Below are 23,321 nucleotides of genomic sequence, written 5' to 3'. Positions count from 1 at the left end.
GAGGTCCTCCAACAGGGAGACCAGCTTCAAGTCTGACTGAATGCTGAGCAGGGACGATCCCAGAGAAATGACCTCAGAGTCCTGAAAGCTAGCATCACTCTCGTATTTGGGCTCCAGCAGAGCCAAAGAGTCCCATGCCATGGGCATCGAACCCGAAGGGGAGCCTGGCTTGCTACCCTGATTGTCTGGTATTGACACGGAAAGTCCCTTCGACAGCGCTTGTGAGGGCGAGGCAGTCGGAGGTATCACTGGAACCGAAGAGGGCGGTTCGCGACGCTCTGCACAGTCCCTCTAGGAGCGTTGCAGTGAGCAGGAGTGCGGCCTACCTTCCGAATGTGAGGTGGGCTCTCTCCAGTCCCTCATCGTCAAGTGTTTCCCATATGCGGGGTCCTCTGAATAGCAGGACCCATAGCGGGGAAGAGCATAGTCAGAACAGTCATACCGGTAGCCCATTTGGTACTGATCGCATGATCCAGAGTCCCGGCATCACGTGCCATAAGAAGTATCAACTGCACCCAAGGGGTAGCGATTATAGATCAGGATAAGAATGTTCACAACGGTCTCAGGATCGATGTCACCCAAGGGGGTGACCATCACCTAGGCAGCCATGAAGCATCTTTTGCAGGCCTGGTTGGAGAATATGCCTCCTCCGACGAAGCATATCCCAGTTCCTCCATTGCCTCCGAAAGTTCTCTACTTGACCAAGTTTGATCATGGGCCATGTTGAATGATTCCATCACTAGGTGAGCTAGGCCTCATTGACACCGATGACCTTTGCATGGTACGTTCCAAAGCCACTTTAGTCTTTTTGGCCACAGGGGCCTCCGATGCAGGAACCTCTTCTGCCTTCTTCTTGGGTATAGGAGGGAGGTGACAACCCGCTGGCAAGTCCCGATGTAATTTCAGTTTCTTCTTTTACAACTTTGGTACCAACCCTGAGGGACCCAGGGAGGACTTAGCTACCATAGGCACCAGACGCTGGGGAAGATCTTCCGGGCGCGCAGGCTCACTCAAAGTCATTGACGGTTGAGTGGCAGAGGACGCCAATACCGGTATTGAGGCTGGGTTTTTGGTCTTCTCAGGATCAGACATGGCACACTCCGATTGGACCAATGAAGCCATCTTTACGGACCGCTTCAGCAACAAGGCTTCCAAAGAACGGAGAGCCAGGTCCCACAGGGCTGCGTGCAGGCAAGAAGCCCTATTTTTTTTAGCCTGCTTCGTGAACTTCTGGCAATGAAGACAGGTCTTGACAATGTGGGATTGCCCCAAGCACAAGAGACACTCGGTATGAGTATCAGAGGAAGGGATCTTAGATCCGCAGTGGATACATGTTTTAAAGTTCCTCATGCCTGGCATAAACGCCGAAGGCCAGCTGGCCACCATACTCCATCCCACCTAGGATCAGAGCTCCAAGAGAGGGAAAAAACAGCAAAACACAAAGAACAAAAATGCTACTACGTGGAGAAATAAAGAAAGAATAAAAAAGAAATCAAAGAAGCAGGGAGAAAAACAACAAGGGGATAGCTGGATCCTACTCATCGTCGAGCTGCAGACTCCACGATGTTCACTGAAGCACGGACAAAGAAAGACTGAGGGGATGAGGAGTGGCGCAGCCATATATAGCAGCTGGGGGCGGGGCTCCCGCCCAAAGCAGGTGAATTGAGCTTCTTAGAGTCCAACAAGGTCTCTGCGCAAGCACATAGCCCATTTGTGTAGAAGACAGAGACCACGTCGAAGAATCAACACTTGTACGAGTATATGGTGTACACAGGTACCAATATGTGCACATTATTCACATGTTACATTGAATGCAGATACAGCAGTATACTTCCTGCCTGTATACATTTGCGGGACCTGTACCCTCATCCACTTTTAAAATGGCCACAGGTACATTTATTTCCATAAAAACATGTACAAGTGTACTGACATCTGCATACTCGTGCAATATAATAGACCTCTTCGCTTTTTTTTCTAAACTAAAAAGCCCCAAATGTCATAGCCTTACCTCATAAGGAAGGTGCTCTAGTTCCCTGATCATTTGGTTACCCTCTTCTGCACCTTTTCCATGTCTATAATATCTTCTTTGAGATATGGTAACCAGAACTGTATACACAACTCCAAATGTGGCCACGCCGTCGATTTGTATAATGGTGTTATAATATTAGCTTCCTAATGATCCCTTTTCCTTTTGTGGCTGGGAATGATGGTAGTTGTAGTCCAACAACACCTGGGAGCCAAAGGTTGGGAGCCCCTGGTCTAGACAATAAAGGATAGTCACATGACTGGGAGGCAGGAAGGCTGTGCAAAACTTACCTTCCCCCCGGATTATCCAACAGCATTGGTGGGAAATGCGAACCGTGCTCCCACATGATCCACACTGCTGTGGATCCTCCACGTATCCCACAATGCACCACGTAAAAAGCGTGTTGCATTGGGGGATACCCCTGTGAGATGGGCATTCTAGGCACCCATCTCTCTGTGCACTCAGGTTGCAAGCAACCTGAGCACACACACCACATGCACCCTTAACCTGGGCTAAAGGCTGGGCTTCGGAGTCAAGTTAAGCGGGCAGACAGTGCTGGGATGCGGGCAGATCCCAGTGCTGCACACGAGCAGCTTGACTGTGGAAATCATGGTGCCATCACAGACAAGATCAATGAGCTCCTACTTCAGGCATTGCACTGATCATATAAATAAAAGTATTGAAAATATTTTAAATATCAGAAAGGAGATTCCTGTCTTCTGTTACTTAGAAGTACAGTGGTGTAGTGGGGGTAGGGGGGAATCTGTATTAGCCCAGCATACTGTTGCTGTTACATAAATGGTAAGGGCTGATGTGTGCACATCAGTCCATCATATATTTTATTTTATTTAAATAATTTTATTATTTAAATAATTCTATTTAAATTTATTTACAAGGTCTTGTGGTAGCAAGCATGACTTGTCCCCTTAACTAAGCAGAGTCCACCCTGGTTGCATATGAATGGGAGACCTGATGTGTGAGCACTGTAAGATATTCCCCTCAGGGGATGGAACCCTTCTGGGAAGAGCAGAAGGTTTCAAGTTCCCTCTCTGGCTTCTCCAAGATAGGGCAAGATTTTTTTTATAGGACAAGATTTTTTTATTGAACCAACAAACTACCAAAGCATACAGTACATTGCCAAAGAACAATTATATACAAAGTGGTTGTTTGTACATGATATATCTACAAAGATTTACACACAAGGATTTGGAAACCCACATGGTTATGAAGTATATGCAGGCAGTACTGTAACTCGGGGGTGGGGGATTTCAAGGCACATCAGGTAATCGGGCGGGGGGGTGGTTTATGTCCAACGTCCATTTCCACAATTTGTCCCATTGCTGTTTAGAAGAGATACTCTTGTCTTTTTGCACATAACCATACAAACTTTTCCAGAAGAGATTTACTGTCTCATCTGCGTGAATCTCTTGGTCGCGTCTTCCCTCCCTATTCCTATGCAGGAGCATTGCATAAATGACATACAGGTTTACTAACCTGATTACGAGAAGGGGAACGTTCCAATTCCCTAGTATGAAGGCACCCGTTCCGTCCCGTTTCCTTGAAGGTTTCTTTCTGGGACCTCAAAAGGAGGTTCTATCGCTCAAACCCGAGGTTAGTTCTTCCCAAGTCTGTTTTTCCAAATCAGGCCACTCTAACAGCTTGTTTACTCCCTGCCACACTCTTTTGGCTACCACACACTCTTTAAAGAAATGTGAGTGGGTTTCCCTGAATGTTTTACCTAGCTCACTAGCTTTCTGTTTGCAGGTGATTTTAGGGCACTCTTGCTGGTCCTCTGGGAGCCATGGCTTAGCCGCATTAAGTGGTAGTACTTGATGGTATAAGCGCCACCTTGTTTCCCATAAATGGAAAGGGACTTTTTTCTCTTTAAAGAGAGCGATAGGGTGATCAGGTTGCAATAAGTACTGTGAAGTGCGGTGTTTGTAGTGTTTGCGTTCTAAATCAGGTTTTAAGAAACCCACTTCTAGAATCTCTCCATAAATTGTTTTCCTTAGCTGCTTAACTGAGGAGGATCCTTTAAATAGATCCGGTTCAACCTTCCATTTTTTAAGTGTGAATAACAAATCTCTCAAGTAGTCCGGGTGTTCTCTTTTTAATATTTGTGTGATATTACCATTGAAAGATCCTTTCCCCCACCATGCTATGCCCCATGCTGACTTGCGCCAACGCAGAGCGAAAAGTGAGACCCAGGTTTTTTGCAGGAGGTTGGACATATTATGGACATTCACGAAAATCCAGTTTCCAAAATTGTAGGGCATGAATTCAGTTACAAAATAGGGTTGCAGGGCAGGTAGGGCTAGGCCTCCCCACTCAACCTCCTTAAATGCTAAGATAGGGCTGAGAGAGATTCTTGCCTGCAATCTTGGAGAAGCTGCTGCCAGTCTGTGAATGCAATACTGAGTTAGATAGACCAATGGTCTGACTCAGTATATGGCAGCTTCCTATTATCCTACCCTGCCTTTCAGGCCCAAGACATCACAACCCTGCTTACAATAAAACAATCCACATAATATTACACTATCATTCGGTAACTCACAGTTAAATGTGTGAATTGTCTTAGGCACTTCCCACTTGCAAACAGTGAGAAGCCCAAGGGCAGCACTACAGGGTTCAGTTTCTTTTAAGTGAGAGAACACGAAAGATTTGTCACGCTTAATTTTTCTTTTATTTACAAATATACACAAGAGCAGGACTGCACAACCTTGGCTCGCCAGCTGGTTTTGGACTACAGCTCCCATCATCCCCAGCCATAGTAGTCCATAGCCATGCATTATGGGGGCTGTAGTGCAACATCTGCAGGAGGGCCAGAGTTATGCAGCCTTGATATAGAAGGCATCGTGAAAGCAGATCTACATTCCCACAGCAGGCAAGAAATCCCTTAGACCAACAAAACTCTTTGTCCATTCAAACTGCAAACCTACTGTTTCTCTCACACATCTGCCAGTCAGTAATCTCAGACTTCACCCCTGCAGGTGATTATCCATTTTAGGGGATTGTCCACAATGATTAAGAAACCTCACACTTCTTTTTGTCACCTTCTTGACAACAATGGGTAATAACATCCTTTTAGCAATGCTAAATTAATGCAATGTGTAATGTGACCGAAATGATTGTTCCTTGTTCAGACTGGAGATAATAGAGTCAAACATCATTATACATTCTAATTCAGCAGTCTCACATTATGGTCTTCTTTTGAAGTTCTTCTTTTGAAGAATGGCCACTTTCAAGTCTGCAGCAGAAAATCTTGGCAGGTTTGCAATTTCTCCCACTGGCTTCTGAATGTTGCCATTCCTGATGTCAGGTTTGTGTACATTTATTATTTTGTGTAGAGTCTGACCTGTTTGTCCTATTCAGACAGCAGAAGAGTACTGTTGGCAGACAACAGCATACAGTATATCTCGCTGGAAGATGAGCAAGTTAATTAATCCTGATAGCATAGCTGACATTGGGCCAGTTTGGGCAATACTTCTATCAGCCTGCCCTAAACGGATGGGAGCAGAATATGGTAGTTTTAGATTATATTTTGCTACTTTAATGTAGTGTTAAATTTGTGCATTATGGGATGGTTTGGATTACTGCCCCCAATGTGATTAGGTGGCAGTAGATAGTGTGCCAGATATGGGGGAAACAAGTGATGTGCATGCCTGCCCCCATACCCGGTACACCATCCCATTGCTGCCAGATCACACATGGGATATTAATCCAACCACCCCATCTGCACAAATGTAGTGCCACATTAATTTTTCAGAGCATCATCCAAAATGGCTCGTTATTGGACCTTATAAAGATGCTGCCTGAGTGGAAATGGGACACAGTTGGCAGTGAGGTTTGAGCAGGATCTACTCTCTGTGTTTGTCCCTCTCATTTTTTCTAGGCTTGATAATTGTAATGCTCTTTCCATTGGTCTTTAATCCCATCTAAATCCCACCTATATCTATTCCGCAGCTCGTCTCATTTTTCTTGCCTGTAAATATAACCGTATTTATCCTCTTTCCTTTCTTTCCTTACACTCGCTTCCTTTCCTTTACCACGCCTAGGGGCGTAACTACAACAGGGCAAGGGGAGACAGTTGTCTGGGGGCCCACTGCCTTGGGAGGCCCCCCAGAGGCAGGTCACATGACTGACTCCCCTAGCCACGCAACAACCCGGGCTTCCTTCAGTTGTATTCATCCTCCAAAATGGATGTGAGTGTTAAGACCTGGAGATACCAGAACACCATGTCTTTCTCTAGTACCATTAAATGACTTGCATCGTCCACAATTTACAAAACCTTTTAAAAAAATATTTATTTATTTATTTATTTATTTATTTATTAGATTTATACCCTGCCCAAATTTACATCTCTGGGCGGCAAACATCAAATTTAGGATGGTGTTCTATTGTGGCACATAGGTTATATATATATATATATATATATATATATACACACACACATATATATACACATATATATATACACACACACACACATACACACACACACACGCTTTTTGCTACCACTATTTAGCTTCATTTAAGATTTCTTTACTTCATGAGCTGAGCTTCAATGAGGTGGGCCCCATTTGAAAGTTTTGTCTCTGGGCCCACTCCAACCTTGCTACGCCTCTGCAGTTTAAAATACCAGTTTAAAATACCACACCCAGTTTAAAATATGCTGCTTACTTTTAAGTTGCTCCTTTGTATTTTCTTTAATTTTTCGTTACACACTTCCCACAGTTCTATGTCCTTTGAACAGCAACTTCTTAGCAAAGTTTACACTTGCTGTCTCTCGTCTTCATCTATTTTCCTTGGCAGTACCTTCACTTTGGAATCCACTGCCTCCAGACTTTTGTGTGATTCAGTCCCTCCCACTCTTTAAGAAGCGCCTCAATACATTCTTTTCCTCCCAGGCCTTCCCTAGTATCATCAAACTTTTTATGGTACGAGCCAAAGGCTATGACAACAAAGAAAAAGCATACATATGGAACAGATCCAGCAACACAGTATTAATTTGCAGTAATTTTAGCTTACACATCTCTTTCTCCATTGTCTTTCCTTACGTGTTTCCTTCCTTCCTTTCCCTTATGTGTCTGTCTTTGGTGGGCAGGGAGCTGTTATTGTTAATTTTATGTACATATAGTGCCTTGTTTCTTTGGTGTTTAAGTCAGTCCTGTTGTTAACCATGCTCCCTTTCTCATTACAGAACCTGGAATAAGCCATGGAGTATCAGCAATGCAGCTGGCTAGACCAGTAGTAAGGCAGGTTACCAAACAAGAAGAATGCTTTAGGCTGGAGGTTTTACAAATGGGGCTTTCCACCCCCACCCCCAAATCAACTCCTATGCCAGTCCACATATTCGCTGTATTTAACCCGACCTCCCTGCGGGCTATCAGGGACCAGGACACACAGGGCTTTGAATTCTGGCCTAGCCCAAGGTATGTCCGATTTAAAATAACCCCCTATTTCCAGCTGCTTTTGAAAAAAACTCCCTGTGTTTCTGCTAAGCTCCGATGCTTGTCTTTGTTGTGCGTAGGGGAGCAGCCGAGGGCTACGTGAATGCTCCACCTAATCCCCCAGATTAAACTGTCTCGAATCTGCTGCGAAGTAGATTCAGTAGATTCGCTCCTCGGATACCCCACAGCATAAAGCCCTGTCTGTAAAATCTGAAGTCTTTTGAATGGGAGTAACCTGATGACAGAGCAAAGAGGCACCTTTCAAAGTGGTGATTCTCTTATCTTTTGCAGGGGAAGGACAACTGGCCCTCTCCAACCTCAGAACAGCATCCCTACAGTGACTGTTGTTGGTGTCTACCGTATGTTTCTTTTTAGATTGTGAGCTTTTGAGGACAGGGAATCGTCTTTTATTTTTCCATGTCAACCGCTCTGCAAACTTTTGTTGAATAGCGGTATATAAGTAGTAGTTGTTGTTGTCTTGTTGTTAACCACTTCCCTAGTCACTACAGAGCCTGGAATGAAGGCTAGTCCATTAACATATAAGAAAATGGTAGTTCCCTTCACTGCACACAGCCATTTGGTCTTCCGGGCTGCCAGTCACTGTTGGCAGTTGCTTGATTTGAACTAGTTTTGGTCTGATTATATTGCCAAATAAAATATCCAGCAAATATTCAGGTCAGTGGGAGGGCTTGCGGAGGTTTGTCGGTGAACCAGAACAAGATCGTTTCACGGGAGAATCTATGAAACCACTTGCAGTAGCTCAGGCCCTGTGTTGTGACGACATTGTAGGCTTGCTCACATGACCATTTAGGGGTGGGCAGGAGAGTTCCTACTCCCTTAGCAGCACACAAGCGCAATCTCCATTTGGGCCCAGAAGCCCAGGAATGGATGAGCAAGGTTGCCAGGGTGTCCATAGTTGAAGCCGGCCGCAACTGCAAGCCCCACCCCTCCATGCAAGGTCCTGTTCAGGTGCCTCTGCCTTCTCAGCATGCTTTGCAGTGCCAGCAGACTGGAAAAGCCTTATAACATCAACAGCTGTCCTCCCATTGGTCACAGAACAAAAAAGAACATAATATGTGTTGGAAATTCTCTGTGGTGAGAGAATCCCTTTTTCTCATTATAGCAGAGTGCACAGAGGCACAACACAGCGGATTAGTTAAGCATGCGTGTGTGCTGAGAGTAAAGTAACTTGGAGCCAATTCATAGTTTCAAATCAATATAAAAGGCATTTATTAAGGAACTCCATTCTAGATAGGAAAGTGAGGATTTAGGATCTCTAATCTATCTATCTAGCTGGATGCAGATGGATTCTGCATCCTCTCTGCACATATGGTGCAGGGAGAGAAGCTTGCCATGTTGCAAGGTAGGCGGGCAGGTAGGAAGAGAGAGAGAGGAAGGAAGGAAGTCCCTGAGATTAGCAATCTACACATCAAAGGGATAGCATCAGAGCAGTGGAAAAGGGATGACAAATGTCTTGACCCTCTAGCCCTCTGACTTACTAGTCTGTCCTCCACTGTCTGAGGCAAAGAGACAGCGCAAAGTCCTTTAACTTCCAACAATATGTATATACTACTTTTCAACAAAAGTTCCCAAAGCGGTTTACGTACAGAAAATAATCATAAATTAATAAGATGGATCCCTCTCCCCAAAGGGCTCACAGTCTAAAAAGAAACATAAGGTAGACACCAGCAGCCTGATAGGACCAGTCAGAGGCGCTCTTACCCCTGGACTTCCAGGCTGAAGTCCAGGGCCTCCACAGTCCCTGCCCGACCGCAATCCTCTTTAGTCTGTCCCTGGTGGTGTGGTCACCTGGACGAGCATGATGATGCTTAATTTGCAGGTGAGGCAGCCTCCAAAGGTTTTTAAGTCCAGGCACCAAGATGACCTAGGTGCACCTCTGGGACCAGTTGCTCTCCCCCTGCAAAATATAAGAGATTCATCACTTTAAAAGGTGCCTTTTTGCTCAGTTAGCAGGGGTAGAACAGCAGGCGAATCCAGCCTTGCCAAAGCTGCTTCAGCTTCACAATCATAGAATGTGCTTTGCCATGGAGCGCATTCCTTACCGACGGCTGATTTGGCCACAGATCTCTATGGTTGTCCTGTGGGGAAGGGCGGGCAGGATGCTGTTTGACCAGGTAAAAGCTGCAACAGTTCTCATGACCAGAGAAGTGAGGTAGGAGAGCTCTCACCTCCTCCACCCTCAATTAAAAGCAAGGTTCAAAAGCTGAGCTACTCAGTTTTGAGAAACTTGGGCTGAAAGGATTTGTGTGGGTTCTGACAATCATATAAATCAGGTTAGCCCAGCACCTACCCTGTTTTTAGCGGTCATATGAACCAGCCGTGTTTGTGTGGTGTGTATCAACAATATATATAGTACAAAAAGACGACTGACAAAGAGTTAGAGGAAACAAAGTTTTAGTTGAACAAAAGTTTTGGCTTACGTTTCCATCAACAACGTATGGATTGCTCACAAGGTGGCTGTTAAGAATGCTGTGTTAGCAGAGTTCTAGGGCAGGTGACAGGAAAAGAATGATAGCTAGATGTTGCTTATGGATTTTATGTGTTATCTCAAAGTTCAGATGGTGAGGAGTGAGGGTCTTGAATCTATATCTCAATTTCCCCCCTCATTTGTCCAAATGTCTCACAGTGTAAATGTTGCTCAATAGGAAATGTTTCCATATCAGTGAGCCTTTACTTGCCTGAGCTGAAGTGTCTGGCCACAAGTTGTTCCAATTTCTTTGTTAAGATGGAGGCTTCGTGGTTCCTGAAACCCATCCTCTGATCTGGTGGATGTTTTGCCTATATAGTGACAGTCTGGACATTTGCTTTCGATAATATTAATGGCATAGGTGGAAGAACAGGTGAAGTTTTTCTGATGTAATAAACTCTCTTGGTAGTGGTACTGCTAAAGGTGCTAAACACGCTAAACAAAGAAATTGGAATAACCTACAGCCAGACATTTCACCTCAGGCAACCATAGTCTCACTGGTATGGCAATATTTCCGATTGAGCAACATTAACATCATGAGATGCTGGACAAGCAAGGACATTTTGGGATAAAGAGACTCAAGACTCTCGCCCCTCATGGACTGAACTAGAGATAACATATACAATCCATATGCAACATCGGTCCATCATTCTTTTCCTGTCACCTGCCCTAGAACTTTGCTAACACAGCATTCTTAATTGCCACCTTGGGAGCTGTATGTTTGTTTCTAAAAATCCATCTGTTGCTGATGAAGGCATAAGCCAAAACGTTCAACTAAAATTTGGTTTCCTCTAACTCTGTTGTCAGTCATCGTTTTGTACTGTACATAGGAACACAGGAAGCTGCCTTATACTGAGTCGTACCATCGGTCCATCTAGCTCAGTATTGTCTACACAGACTGGGAGCAGCTTCTCCAAGGTTACAGGAAGGAGTCTCTCCCAGCCATATGCCAGAGAAGGAACTTGGAACCTTCTGCTCTTCCTAGAGCAGCCCCATCCCCTAAGGGGAATATCTTACAGTGCTCACACATGTAGTTTCCCATTCAAATGCAATCCTGCTTAGCAACAGGGAAAATTCATGCTTGTTACCACAAGACCAGCTTTCCCCCCATATATATTTAGTGAGAATATCATTCTAGTGGCGCAGAGGCGAAATGCTTGACTAACAAGCAGAAGATTGCTGGTTCGAATCCCTGCTGGTACTATATCGGGCAGCAGCAATATAGGAAGATGGTGAAAGGAATTATCTCATACTGCATGGGAGGAGGCAATGGTAAACCCTTCCTGTATTCTACCAAAGAAAACCACAGAGCTGCGTGGGCTCCAGGAGTCAAAATCGACTTGACATAACACTTTATCATTCTAGGATCCAGAGCCTGTTGTTTCTCAACTTGTGTACCTTATACGCCTAAGTCTCTCTCTCTCTCTCTCTCTCTCTCTCTCTCTCTCTCTCTCTCCCCCTGTGTGTGTGTGTACGTGGGTGTGTGCGTACACACACACACACACACACACACACAAACACACACACACACCTACCTTACAGTTTGCAAGCATGTGTCCTTTAACACAAAGTTCAGATTTTCTGGTTGTAGAAATATCTGAGAAAGCCACCAAAGTTTGTTCAAACTCTCTCTAATCCCAGACTGGACCCCAACCCTTATGCTAATCCTATCCTTTCTCAGTAGCATGGATGCTTTTCAATTTTTTGAAAAAACCATTGCTTAAACACATTCCTGATAATTTCGCTAACCCTCATGCTAACCCTAACCCATGATTTTCCAATGCGAGCGTTTTCCTGCATTTTCCAGGAACTTTATGCATTTTTCTGGTTTTATTTTTCTTCTAAATTTTCTTGGTAGTCTAGGTGAGGTCTCAAACCTACCTGCAAAATGGCATGTTTCTATCTTTTGTGGTTTGGCCTGGGAGTTTCATGTAACTGAGTGAGTCAGTCAGGCCCAAGCAGCTTTATATTATAGATATAGGAGACTCACCTGGACTGTTCTCAGCAGCTTATTGCTTTCTCCTCCCTGGCAGATTTTGGAGAAAATCAGATGGCAGCTGACAAGAGCCAGTGGACACAAAAAGAGAAAGAGAGCTCAAAGTGCTGCTGTTTTTACCACTGCTGCTGGCCAAGGTCCAGCTTTTTGAAGCAAGATTTTAAAAAGGCACACCTGTGCTTTGGTGCCTCAGAAATTTCAAGGTGGATGCATAGCTTCTATCATAAGGACAGTACAATAAAAGTCTGGATAAATTAAATGTATAAACCCTCAAAGCCAGGACCCAAATGTCAGATAAATACTCAACTAACAGAGATATTTATTCAAACCAACAATGTAAATATAACCTAACAAAACATCTCAAAAACACACATAATGTCCAAAACAGATCTTCAACTTAATGTATACAATATCAAACAAACAAGACCTGAAATTTGCCAGTGTACAGAACGGTAAGTCCCTTATCAGAACGAGACCTGAAGTTTACCCAATGTGCAAAATAAGTTATTTGCCAAGATGAAAAGGTGAAGTTTGCCCAGTATGTACAAAATGATTGATTATTTGCTGGACATGTTTCCACTGATACTAGATCTTCTCCAGTGGTTAATATGTCAGTTCCCAAACAAAAGTCTATACATTTGTACAACTTCTCAGTATCAGCTCCTTTCAAACTGCAATCCATTTTACTAGGGTGTGTGCATGTACACATGTATACAAATGTATACAACGTATACAAGCTGGTCTTGTGGAAGCAAGCATGAACTGTCCCCTTTGCTAATCAGAGTCTGCCCTGGTTTGCATTTGGATGGGAGACTACATATGAGCATTCTAAGATATTCCCCTTCGGGGATGGGGCCGTTCTGGGAAGAGCATCTGTATGCTTTCAATGCAGAAGGTTCGGAGTTCCCTCCCTGGCATCTCCAAGATAGGACAAGATTTTTTTTTTAATAGGACAAGATTTTTTTATTGAACCAATAAACTACCAAAGCATACAGTACGGGCTGAGAGAGATTCCTGCCTGCAACCTTGGAGAAGCTGCTGCCGGTCTGTGTAGACAATACTGGTCCAATGGTCTGATTCGCTAGAAGGCAGCTTCCTACATTCCTAAGCGACTTAACAATAGGCTTGTCAGGAGGCTCTGGATTCTCTGCCGTTCTCTTCTACGGCTGATAGCACAGTGGTAAAATGAATTAATAGACTATTTTCAATAAAGCCTCCAGATTCTACTGAGTATAACATTCTCACCTTTACCTCTCCTCTTTCATGTAAAGACGTAATTTCTGTTTCATGAAACGGCCAGGAATCAGGGCCTTTTAGATACTTGGAGACCATGGGGGCAGAATGTTCAATTGAGGCCTGTCCCACTTTTCTCTCTCTGACATACTGTGCAGTATTACACACACAATGGAACAGAATGTTTGCACAAGAGCACTGCTGTGCACGTGCAAAAATGGCACAATTGAAGATGCGCAACTATGTGGCCTTTATATATCATGGCTGCCCTGCCCTGCAAGCCCATCTGTGCAATGTTTGCACTTGCGCAGCGGTAAAAATGTTACATTTCATGGTGTGCATAACATTGTGCAGTATGTCAGCAATAATCTAAAATACTTAAGTCACTCTTGATCCCCTGTGATTGTATTTTAACGGATTAATGTTACCGCTTGAAGTTCTTTCATGTTCTAACCATGCTTTGGATGGGGGCCCCTCTGTGTGGGGGGGCCTGGGGCAGTTGCCTCCCCTGCTTACTTGCCTCCCCGCTGAAAGATCCTGTCAGGAAATGCTGTCCAGTTGCTGTAATTTGCAAGCATTTCATTAAGCAGAGAAACAGGACCTCCTTTTCAGAAATTCTTTCCCCTTAATGAAGGAAAAATGTCATTACAGTACATGCTTTCACATTCACAAAATGTACAATTTTTAAAAATGTTAATGAAAATGTTAATTCCATTAAATAGTTATGATACATATAGCAATTAAATGTTCTGATATGCTACAAAAGGTGCTTGATTATAATGCTGAAACAATCAGCACTCTGGAGAGTGCTTGCTACTTTGTTTTGTTTACAAGGAGTAGATGCCCTGATTCAAGGGAAGCATACAAGGATATTGAATTTCTCAGTTACTGTGGAAGGTGAAACTGGTGAGGGAATTGATTGATAAGGCAGGGCTGCACAACTGTTGTTGGACTACAACTCCCATCATCCCCAGCCACAGTGGCCAATAGTCAGAGATTATAAGAACATAAGAACAGCCCTGCTGGATCAGGCCCAAGGCCCATCTAGTCCAGCATCCTGTTTCACACAGTGGCCCACCAGATGCCTCTGGGAAGCCACAGGCAGGAGTTGAGGGCATGCCCTCTCTCCTGCCGTTACTCCCCTGCAACTGGTACTCAGAGGCATCTTGCCTTTGAGGCTGGAGGTGGCCCACAGCCCTCCGACTGGTAGCCATTGATAGACCTCTCCTCCTTGAAGTTATCCAAACCCCTCTTAAAGCCATCCAGGTTGTGGGCTGTCACCACATCCTGTGGCAGAGAGTTCCACAAGTGGAACTTGTGTGAAAAAGTACTTCCGTTTGTTGGTCCTAGACCTCCTGGCAATCAATTTCATGGAGTGACCCCTGGTTCAAGTGTTGTGTGAGAGGGAAAAGAATTTCTCTCTCTCCACACCATGCATGATTTTATAGACCTCTATCATGTCTCCCTGCAGTCGTCTTTTTTTCTAAACTAAAAAGCCCCTGGTGTTGTAGTCTTGCCTCATAAGAAAGGTGCTCTAGGCCCCTGATCATCTTGGTTGCCCTCTTCTGTACCTTTTCCAGTTCTACAATGTCCTTTTTAAGATGTGGTGACCAGAATTGTACACAGTACTCCAAGTGTGGTCGCACCATAGTTTTGTATAAGGGCATTATGCCCCTGCTAACTTGGCAAAGAGGAATCTTTTAATGTGGTGATTCTCTTTATTGAGCAGGGGGAGAGTAACTGGCCCTATCCACCTCCAGCACAGTACCTCCAGTGACTGTTGCTGGTGTCTATCTTATTTTTCTTTTTAGATTGTGAGCCCTTTGGGGACAGGGATCCACCTTATCTTAATTATTTATTATTTCTCTGTGTAAACCACCCTGAGACATTTTTGGAAAAGCGGTATAGAAATCGAATAAAATAATAATAATAATAATAATAGCTGTTTTATTTTCAATCCCCTTCCTAATGATCCCTAGCATGGAATTGGCCTTTTTCACAGCTGCCGCACATTGAGTTGACACTTTCAACGAGCTGTCCACCATGACCCCAAGATCCCTCTCCTGGTCCGTCACTGACAGCTCAGATCCCATCAGCATATACTTGAAGTTGGGGTTTTTCGTCCCAATGTGTGTCACCTTACACTTGCTAACACTGAACCACATTTGCCATTTTGTTGCCCACTCCCTCAGTCTGGAGTGATCCTTTTGGAGCTGCTCACAATCCATTTTGGATTTCACTACCCGAAAGAGTTTGGTATCATCCGCAAATTTGGCCACCTCACTGCTTACTCCTGCTTCTAGATCCTTTATGAATAAATTAAAAAGCACTGGTCCCAGTACAGTTCCCTGGGGGAGCCCACTTCTTACTTCCCTCCATTGTGAAAACTCTCCATTTATACCTACCCTCTGTTTCCTGTCTTTCAACCAGTTAGCAATCCACACATGTACTTGTCCCCTTATCCCATGACCGCTAAGTTTCCTCAGGAGCCTTTGATGAGGAACTTTGTCAAAAGCTTTTTGGAAGTCCAGGTATACTATGTCAACTGGATCACCTTGATCTACACACTTGTTTACACTCTCAAAGAACTCCAAAAGGTTGGTGAGGCAAGATTTACCTTTGCGGAAGCCATGCTGGCTCACTCCCAGCAGGGCCTGTTCTTCTAGGTGCTTTACAATATTATCCTTGAGGATGCTTTCCATCAATTTGCCTGGAATGGACGTTAGGCTAACCGGCCTGTAATTTGCCGAATCACCCCTGGATCCCTTTTTGAAAATCGGTGTTACATTTGCTACTTTCCAGTCCTCTACAGAGGACTTATCCCTTATTCCTTTTAGGGATAAGTTATATATTTTAGCAAGGAGGTCAGCAATTTCACATTTGAGTTCTTTGAGGACTCTTGGATGGATGCCATCCAGCCCTGGTGATTTGTTAGCTTTCAGTTTTTCCAGACAGTTTAGAACATCATCTCTTGTCACTTAGATAGAAGTGACTCAGCTCTCTAGCTTCCATCTCTAAAAAGCCTGGTTCAGGAACAGGTATATGCTCAGTATCCTCTGCTGTAAAGATGGACACAAAGAACTCATTCAGCTTCTCTGCAACCTCCATATCCTCCTTAATAATAGCAATAGCACTTATATTTATATACTGCTCTATAGCTGGAAGCTCTCTAAGCGGTTTACAATGATTTAGCATATTGCCCCCAACATTCTGGGTACTCATTTTACCGACCTCGGAAGGATGCAAGGCTGAGTCAACCTTGAGCCCCTCGGTCAGGATGGAACTTGCAACCTTCTGGTTACAGGGCAGCAGTTTTACCACTGCCCCACCAGGGGCTCTCCCTTTCACTCCCTCATTGGAGTGAAAGGGCTCCCCCTTTCACTCCCTCATTGTCTAATGATCCAACCGCCTCCCTGGCAGGTTTCCTGCTTCTGATGTATTTAAAGAAGTTTTTGTTATTCTCCTTGATACTTTTGGCTAAATGTTCCTCAAACTCTCTTTTTGCCTCCCTTATTGTCTCCTTGCATTACTTTTGCCACAGTTTGTGTTCCTTTCTGTTCTCTTCATTTGGACAGGCCTTCCAATTTCAGAAGGAAGTCTTCTTCCCTTTTATGGCTTCCTTGACGGTACCCGTTAGCCATGCTGGCATCCTCCTGGACTTAGTGGTACCTTTCCTCCTTTTGGGTATATAAACTAATTAGGCTTCTAGTATTGTGGTTTTTAGTAAACTCCATGCACTCTGGAGAGAAGTGACTCTCCTGATTTTCCCTTTCAGCTTTCTTTTCACCATACTCCTCATTTTGGAGAAGTTTCCTTATAGGAGTTGTAGTCCAGCATGGGACTACATTATGGGAGTTGTACTACTATTATGTATCCTACTATTATGGGAGTTGTAGTCCAGCAGCAGCTGGAAGACCAAAGTTGTGCGGCCCTGGGATTGGACCAAAGACAGTCATAATTTGGGCTCCATACCAATCTATCTGAAATGCATTTATTTTATCTGCTTCCTCTGCTGTTCCCTTTTGCAGGACCAATATGGCATACCACACCCCCTTGAGACTTGTTACCAGGAGATGTTGTGAAAGCTTATAACCTAACTGGGTAAAAAATGTGTCAAACTGACAGAGCATCAACTAGTTTTAAAAGAAAAAGCAATCTGCAAACTGAATTGCAATTTTCAACCTGTCACATCTTTGGTAAGCTTACAGGTTCCTCTTAATTCCCCCTGCTTCAAATTAAATTTCCACAACTTGTACTTCAACATTCAGCCACTTACTTTTGTGTGTGTGTGTGGGGGGGGAGATTTCTGTTCTGCTTTTCAAGTAAATACTTTCCAAGGCAGTGTAAAAGCAATACAGTAAATAGCTTGATCACTTCACTACTCATATAACCATATTATGAATTCATAAAACAAGACAAGTTAAAAGCCAAGTTATTAATACCAGAGCTTATTAATTGCAAGTTTGGCAAACGTGCAATTTCTTCAATAAATGTTTGAATAATGACACATTAAATATGTACATCTGCTTTTCCATTTTTTCTCCAGAGCCAAAAAATGGATTCACTTTAAATCCACATATAACATACTGCCAAGTCTGAGAAATCGGATGCTTTAAATATTTGCTTTATAACTACCGCTCATTATTACGTATTGACCAACCTTGTTAGCAGACATAGCAGTATGGGACAATTCTTAATTGCAACATCTTCGTGATGGGGAATAGCTAGAAGTCTTTTGTTGCTCTTCTGTTCAACTTCCTATTACTGTCTATCACATCCTCAACTTTACAACAATATTCAAGAAAGAAGTTTGAGTGAGTGAAAGGGCAAAGCAATCCATATGGCAAGATCCTATCCTTACTGGAATCAAGGAACTGTGGGTGGGGGGGTGCAGTCAAAGGCATTCTGTCTTCTATTTCAGCATTTCCCAATCAGTGTGCCACTGTACTGATTCACTCTGAGTCAACTCCAAACACAGGGAATTTTAACTTCTTGGTTTTGGAGCTGACTCACTCCCTTATGTACCAGCTAGTATGGTGTAATGATTAGAGTGCTGGACTAGAACTAACGGGGAGCCCCGGCTTCATATCTCCATTCAGCCATGAAACTCCCTGGGTGACTCTGGGCCAGTCACTTCTCTCTCAGTCTGACCTACCACACAGGGTTGTTGGGAGGATAAAAATAACTATGTACACCACTCTAGGCTCCTTGGGAGGAAAAGTGGGATATAGAATAAAAAGAAAATAACCAGCCTAATAGTATGATGGAAGAAGGAAGCAAAAATAAATAATAGAACAACATCGTGTGGCTGTTTTGCTGTCGCCAGTTTTAAAAAGGTGTTCTGTGTTGTGGAGGCAGTGTGGCCCAATTTTTGTTTTTATTTTAGATTACAGTGTAGCTCAGGATAAAAGCAGTTTGGGAAACACTGTTCTGCTCTACTGAAATGTATTCACATTCTATGGCAAGCATCAGTCTGAATGAAGACTTTCAGATTTACTTTCACCCTTTGGAATATTTGTCTGCATGGGAGCAATGAGAGACAAATAAGGCGTTTCCATACAGATTTAACAACTGCAATGTTGGGTACCACAGATAATGACAGTTTCTAAAAATTCTGACAATCTTTAAAAAAATCTTGAAAGACTCATCTGTTCACCCAGGCTTTTTAACTAAATACTGTTTAAAGAGTTTTAACTAGGGATGTGCCCAAAGTTGCTTTGGCGCTGGCAAGGGTTGTTCTTTAAGGGCAGGGGAGGATGCACTCACCCCTCCCGCCGCATTTCCCCCATCGGCGCTCCGTTATTTTCAAGCCCCTCGGGGCGGCAGCGTTCCTCCCTGCTGCCCCGTTGTCCTCATCGGCTGGAAGTACCAATTGCACGTGCACCCGTCACGTGCGCGTGTGTGCACGGCAGATGGGCGTGCACATGACAGTCGCACATGCAACCAGTACTTCTGGGCCATGAGGATAACAGGGCAGCAGGGAGGAACGCTGCCACCCTGAGGGGCTTGAAAATAACGGAACGCTGGTGGGGGAAATGTGGCCAGGGGGTGAGTGCACCCTCCCCCACCCTTAAAGAACTACCCCTGCCGGCACCGAAGTGCCAAAATGGCCACCGGAGTGGAAACGTTTTGGAGGCCTTTATAATGGCCTCCAAAACATTTTGGGCTCAAGCCTAGTTTTAACATTGTTTTAAAATTTTAAATTGTTGAATTGTTTTAACTTTTTGCTGTCATTTATTTTAACCAATGTTTTAATTTTTGTTGTCCTTTATTTGTTTTAATGTTTTAACTTTTCTGGGTTTTTTTGTTGTGAACTGCCCAGAGATGTAAGTTTTGGGCAGTATAAAAATAAGTCAAATAAATAAATAAATAAAATAATTCAGAACTGGGTGACACAGTTCTTGGCTGGTGGGCTTACGGTCCAGGGACAGATTTCAGCAACATTACTTGTTACACAACCATTTTAAAGATATGAATAGGACTGTTCTCATGATGATTGCTAGGGTTGGAGATGCCTCCTATCCTAATGTGAAAGCTGAACAACCTTAACCCTATCCTAATTTGGGGGTGTATGCAACTCCCAAACTAGGGTATGAGGCATCTCCTAGCCTAGTCGTCAGGAACAGCTCTAATGTTGAACCTATTGCCAAGATGTGCATTTAGAAAAGGTCTCAAAGCCAGCCATGGGCAGGGTGAGAAGGGTGTTCCATAACTCTGAAGCCTCAATTGAACACTTCTCTAGTTATTTAGGTCTGGTACAGTATATCATCAAGGATTTTTCTTAACATTTATTATAACTTCTATAAATGCAATTGACCCTCTTTTTCCAACAGCAGTTCTTATCCCTCACACTTCATTAAGAAATGTTTTTTACCAAACAAAATCTTATCATGCATGATCTTCCTCCCCTGAATTTGCAAAAGCACAAGAAGAGAAAACAGGGAGATCAGCTCCTTGTTAATGGCCAATATTCACATGACCCAGGTACATATATGGGGGAGGGGCTGATTTCTAGTTTTAGAGAATTAAATGTTTGGTTACATTTATGCCACTCGTTCTATCCAATCCCTATGCCCCAGAGTTTCAGACCATACAGTTGTCTCCTCCAATCATTGGCTGAACTTCCCAACATCTAATGTGTCTATAAAGTGAAGGCAAGTTATCTGCTCACTGTTATGTATAGGCATCACAAAATAAGTATGTGGTGGCTTCGGGTGAACCAAGTCCACATAAAAGGCAAGAAGAATGCAGCATGAAAGCACTCCACTACTGTTCTCCTACCGGAGGCTTACTGTTCTCCGCTACCTGAAACACTTGCACAGAGCTTACTTCACAGGCCCCTGTGGCAGCTTCCTTGATTCATATATAGTTGAAATGAGGTGTTTTTTTAATTGTTTACTGAGATGTTTCTAGAAATATGCTCCTTGGTGTATTCCACACACCCCCCCCTTGTCTGCTTATTGACTTACATTTGGTTTATCAGAATTTGTGCTCTTTCATGTTTTCTCCATTTACAGGACTCTTCCTTTAAAAGCATTTTGCTTTTTTGTAGCAATCCAACAATGCATCTAGGGGTGTTGGAAGATGAGGCAATATGAAGCAGTTGCCTCCAGTGGCAGATAATTGAAAATCCGGTGGGGCAACAAGATACTCCCAGCTGCCTCCAATTCAGTGTTCTCTCTCTCTCTCTCTCTCTCTTACAGTGGCAGCCACCACTGCCTACCTCATTATGATGCATGCCATCCCGTCCACTTCCTTTGTCACCTCCCTTGCACACTGCTAGGCTGGTTGTGAAAAGGGGGAGCAAATAGACGAGGAAGTGAAGATAGGGCAGGAGACTACTGGAGATGCTCTATAGACTCTACATCTAAGAATGAGTAGACTCTCCCTCATTCACTTTCTCCCCCTTTTCATAACCAGACCAGCAGTGTTCAAGGGAAGAGATGGAAGAGTATTGTGCAAGAGTGGTGGCTATTGAAAAGCAGGTGGCAGCAGAAGCAACTATGGATGGACATACAAGAGTGAGTTGGCATTTGGCAGGGGAGGAGGTGCATGTGAGCAGCCTTTGGCAACCTGCTTCAGGCACATGGAGGTCTTGGGTTGCCATTGATCACATCCAATGCCTGCAGTGATGCAATCCACAACCACATCATTCTACTGTCTGTGTATAGACCAAGCCTAATGTGATGTTGTTCATCACATAATGTGATGTTAAGACATTGTTCTTAAGATGTATGTGTAGAAAAGCAACATTAAAAATGGTCTTAAGTTACAAAGTTAGATTGCTTCTTAAACAACAGGAAGTGTAGAAGAGGAGAAACTACATTGATCCTGGAAAAGCTGAATCCATTTGTGGATTAAGTGGCACAGTTCTTCATTTGAATGTATTTATTTCCTCCTACCTTCAAATCTCAGGGTGGTATAGGGTAGCACATTAGTAGAGAGCATCTGCTTTGCATGCAGAAGGCCCCAGGTTCAATTCCTGGCATCTTCAGGTAGAGCTGGGACAGACATCTGCTTGAAACCATGGAGAAGCTGCTGCCAGTGAGTGTAAACAATATTGAGCTGGATGGACCAATGGTCAGACTCAGTCTAAGGCAGCTTCCTATGTTCCTGTGAATCTAGTTAACTCCTCCCTCCAAAAAAACTCTCTAGTCTCTTGCCCTGACAACTGCTGCTGCTCAAGCTCATTATCTCAGCCACAATCATACTCCTCTGACTGCCTCGTAACTCCTGCAGCACTGCTTGGCAAGCTACCCACTTCATTATACAGTATTCCAATGCCTCTTGTAAAGACACCTACCCCTTTAGACAGGCTATTTCTTCTATACTGTCACTTCATTCAAATAATGTTAGCAGGGCTTCTTCTTATGCAAAACTTCAAGCTGGTTCTTAACTGTGCAGCAGACATCAGAATAGTCTATAAGTCAGCTGCAGCACAAATGCAATTTAATTCAGACACTAAATTGGTCATCGATCACTCCCATGAAGTTTGAATACTAACTTGGTGTTCCTTTCCATAAACATGATGTGTGCCTTTTATAGCCATTTTGAATAACATCTAGAAGTCTGCTTAGTCCGGAATTAGCCAAATGGTGGCCATCTTGCCTTTCCGTATTGTTGAGGAACACTGGAAGCTTGCAGATGCTCCACCCCTGAGCTACAACCCAACCCCCATGATACAATAATATTGCATGTATTAGGCCAGAAGGTTAGAATCCAGACAGCTAGTCTGAAGGGTAGATTTAAACCACTCAAAATCTGTTGAGTTGCTCTCCTATCCTGCTGACAGCTTTGGAAACCAGGCCACAATCCAGAAGACAATTCTCATCCTCTCCAGGGCTCACTGCACTCAATGGGATTTCAGACATGACACTTGAACACTTTAAGCCTCCCCTCCCGTTTCACAAGCAGTTTCACTATGCCAAAATCTTCACAGAGGCATAGAACTGGCTAAAAGTACCATATTTACCTGAATAGAAGACAGCTCAGAATTTAAGACAAACCCCTTAAAAAGAAAAAAGAAAAAAGGTTATATCTGTATTTACTCCAAAAAGACGACTCTGATTTTAAGATGGCCTCATGATTAGATCATGAGGCCATCAAAGAACTTGGAAAAACACATACAGCTGGTTCTCATGACCAAATTCAGGCTAAGGAGTATCTAGGCAGGCTCCAAGCCCTGTGCACACTCATAAGAAACATGAGAACAGCCCTGCTGGATCAGGCCCAAGGCCATCTAGTCCAGCATCCTGTTTTGCACAGTGGCCCACCAGATGCCGCTGGAAGCCACAGACAGGAGTTGAGGGCGTGCCCTCTAACCTGCCATTACTCCCCTGCAACTCCCCAAAAAACAGTTGCACTGGCAAAAATCAGAGCTAGGAAAAAAGGGGAGGCAATTATCTGCTAGCCACAATCTGGGTAGGATGGTGTGGGACATACTTTCCCTCCACCCTCAATACAGTCCTGGGTGGAGTCAGACCATTAATACATCTATTGGCAGCAGCTTTCCAAGGTGCCTACCTTGGAAACAAGCCTACCTGGAGATGTCAGCTCTGGCCTATCTTTCCTAGACCTACCTGGAGATGCTAGGGATTGAATCGGGAACCTTCCATATGCAAAACAATG

Source organism: Hemicordylus capensis, chromosome 5 (assembly GCF_027244095.1).
Source record: "Hemicordylus capensis ecotype Gifberg chromosome 5, rHemCap1.1.pri, whole genome shotgun sequence".
NCBI classification, from domain to species: domain Eukaryota; kingdom Metazoa; phylum Chordata; class Lepidosauria; order Squamata; family Cordylidae; genus Hemicordylus; species Hemicordylus capensis.
Note: the sequence above shows the minus strand (reverse complement) of the source record.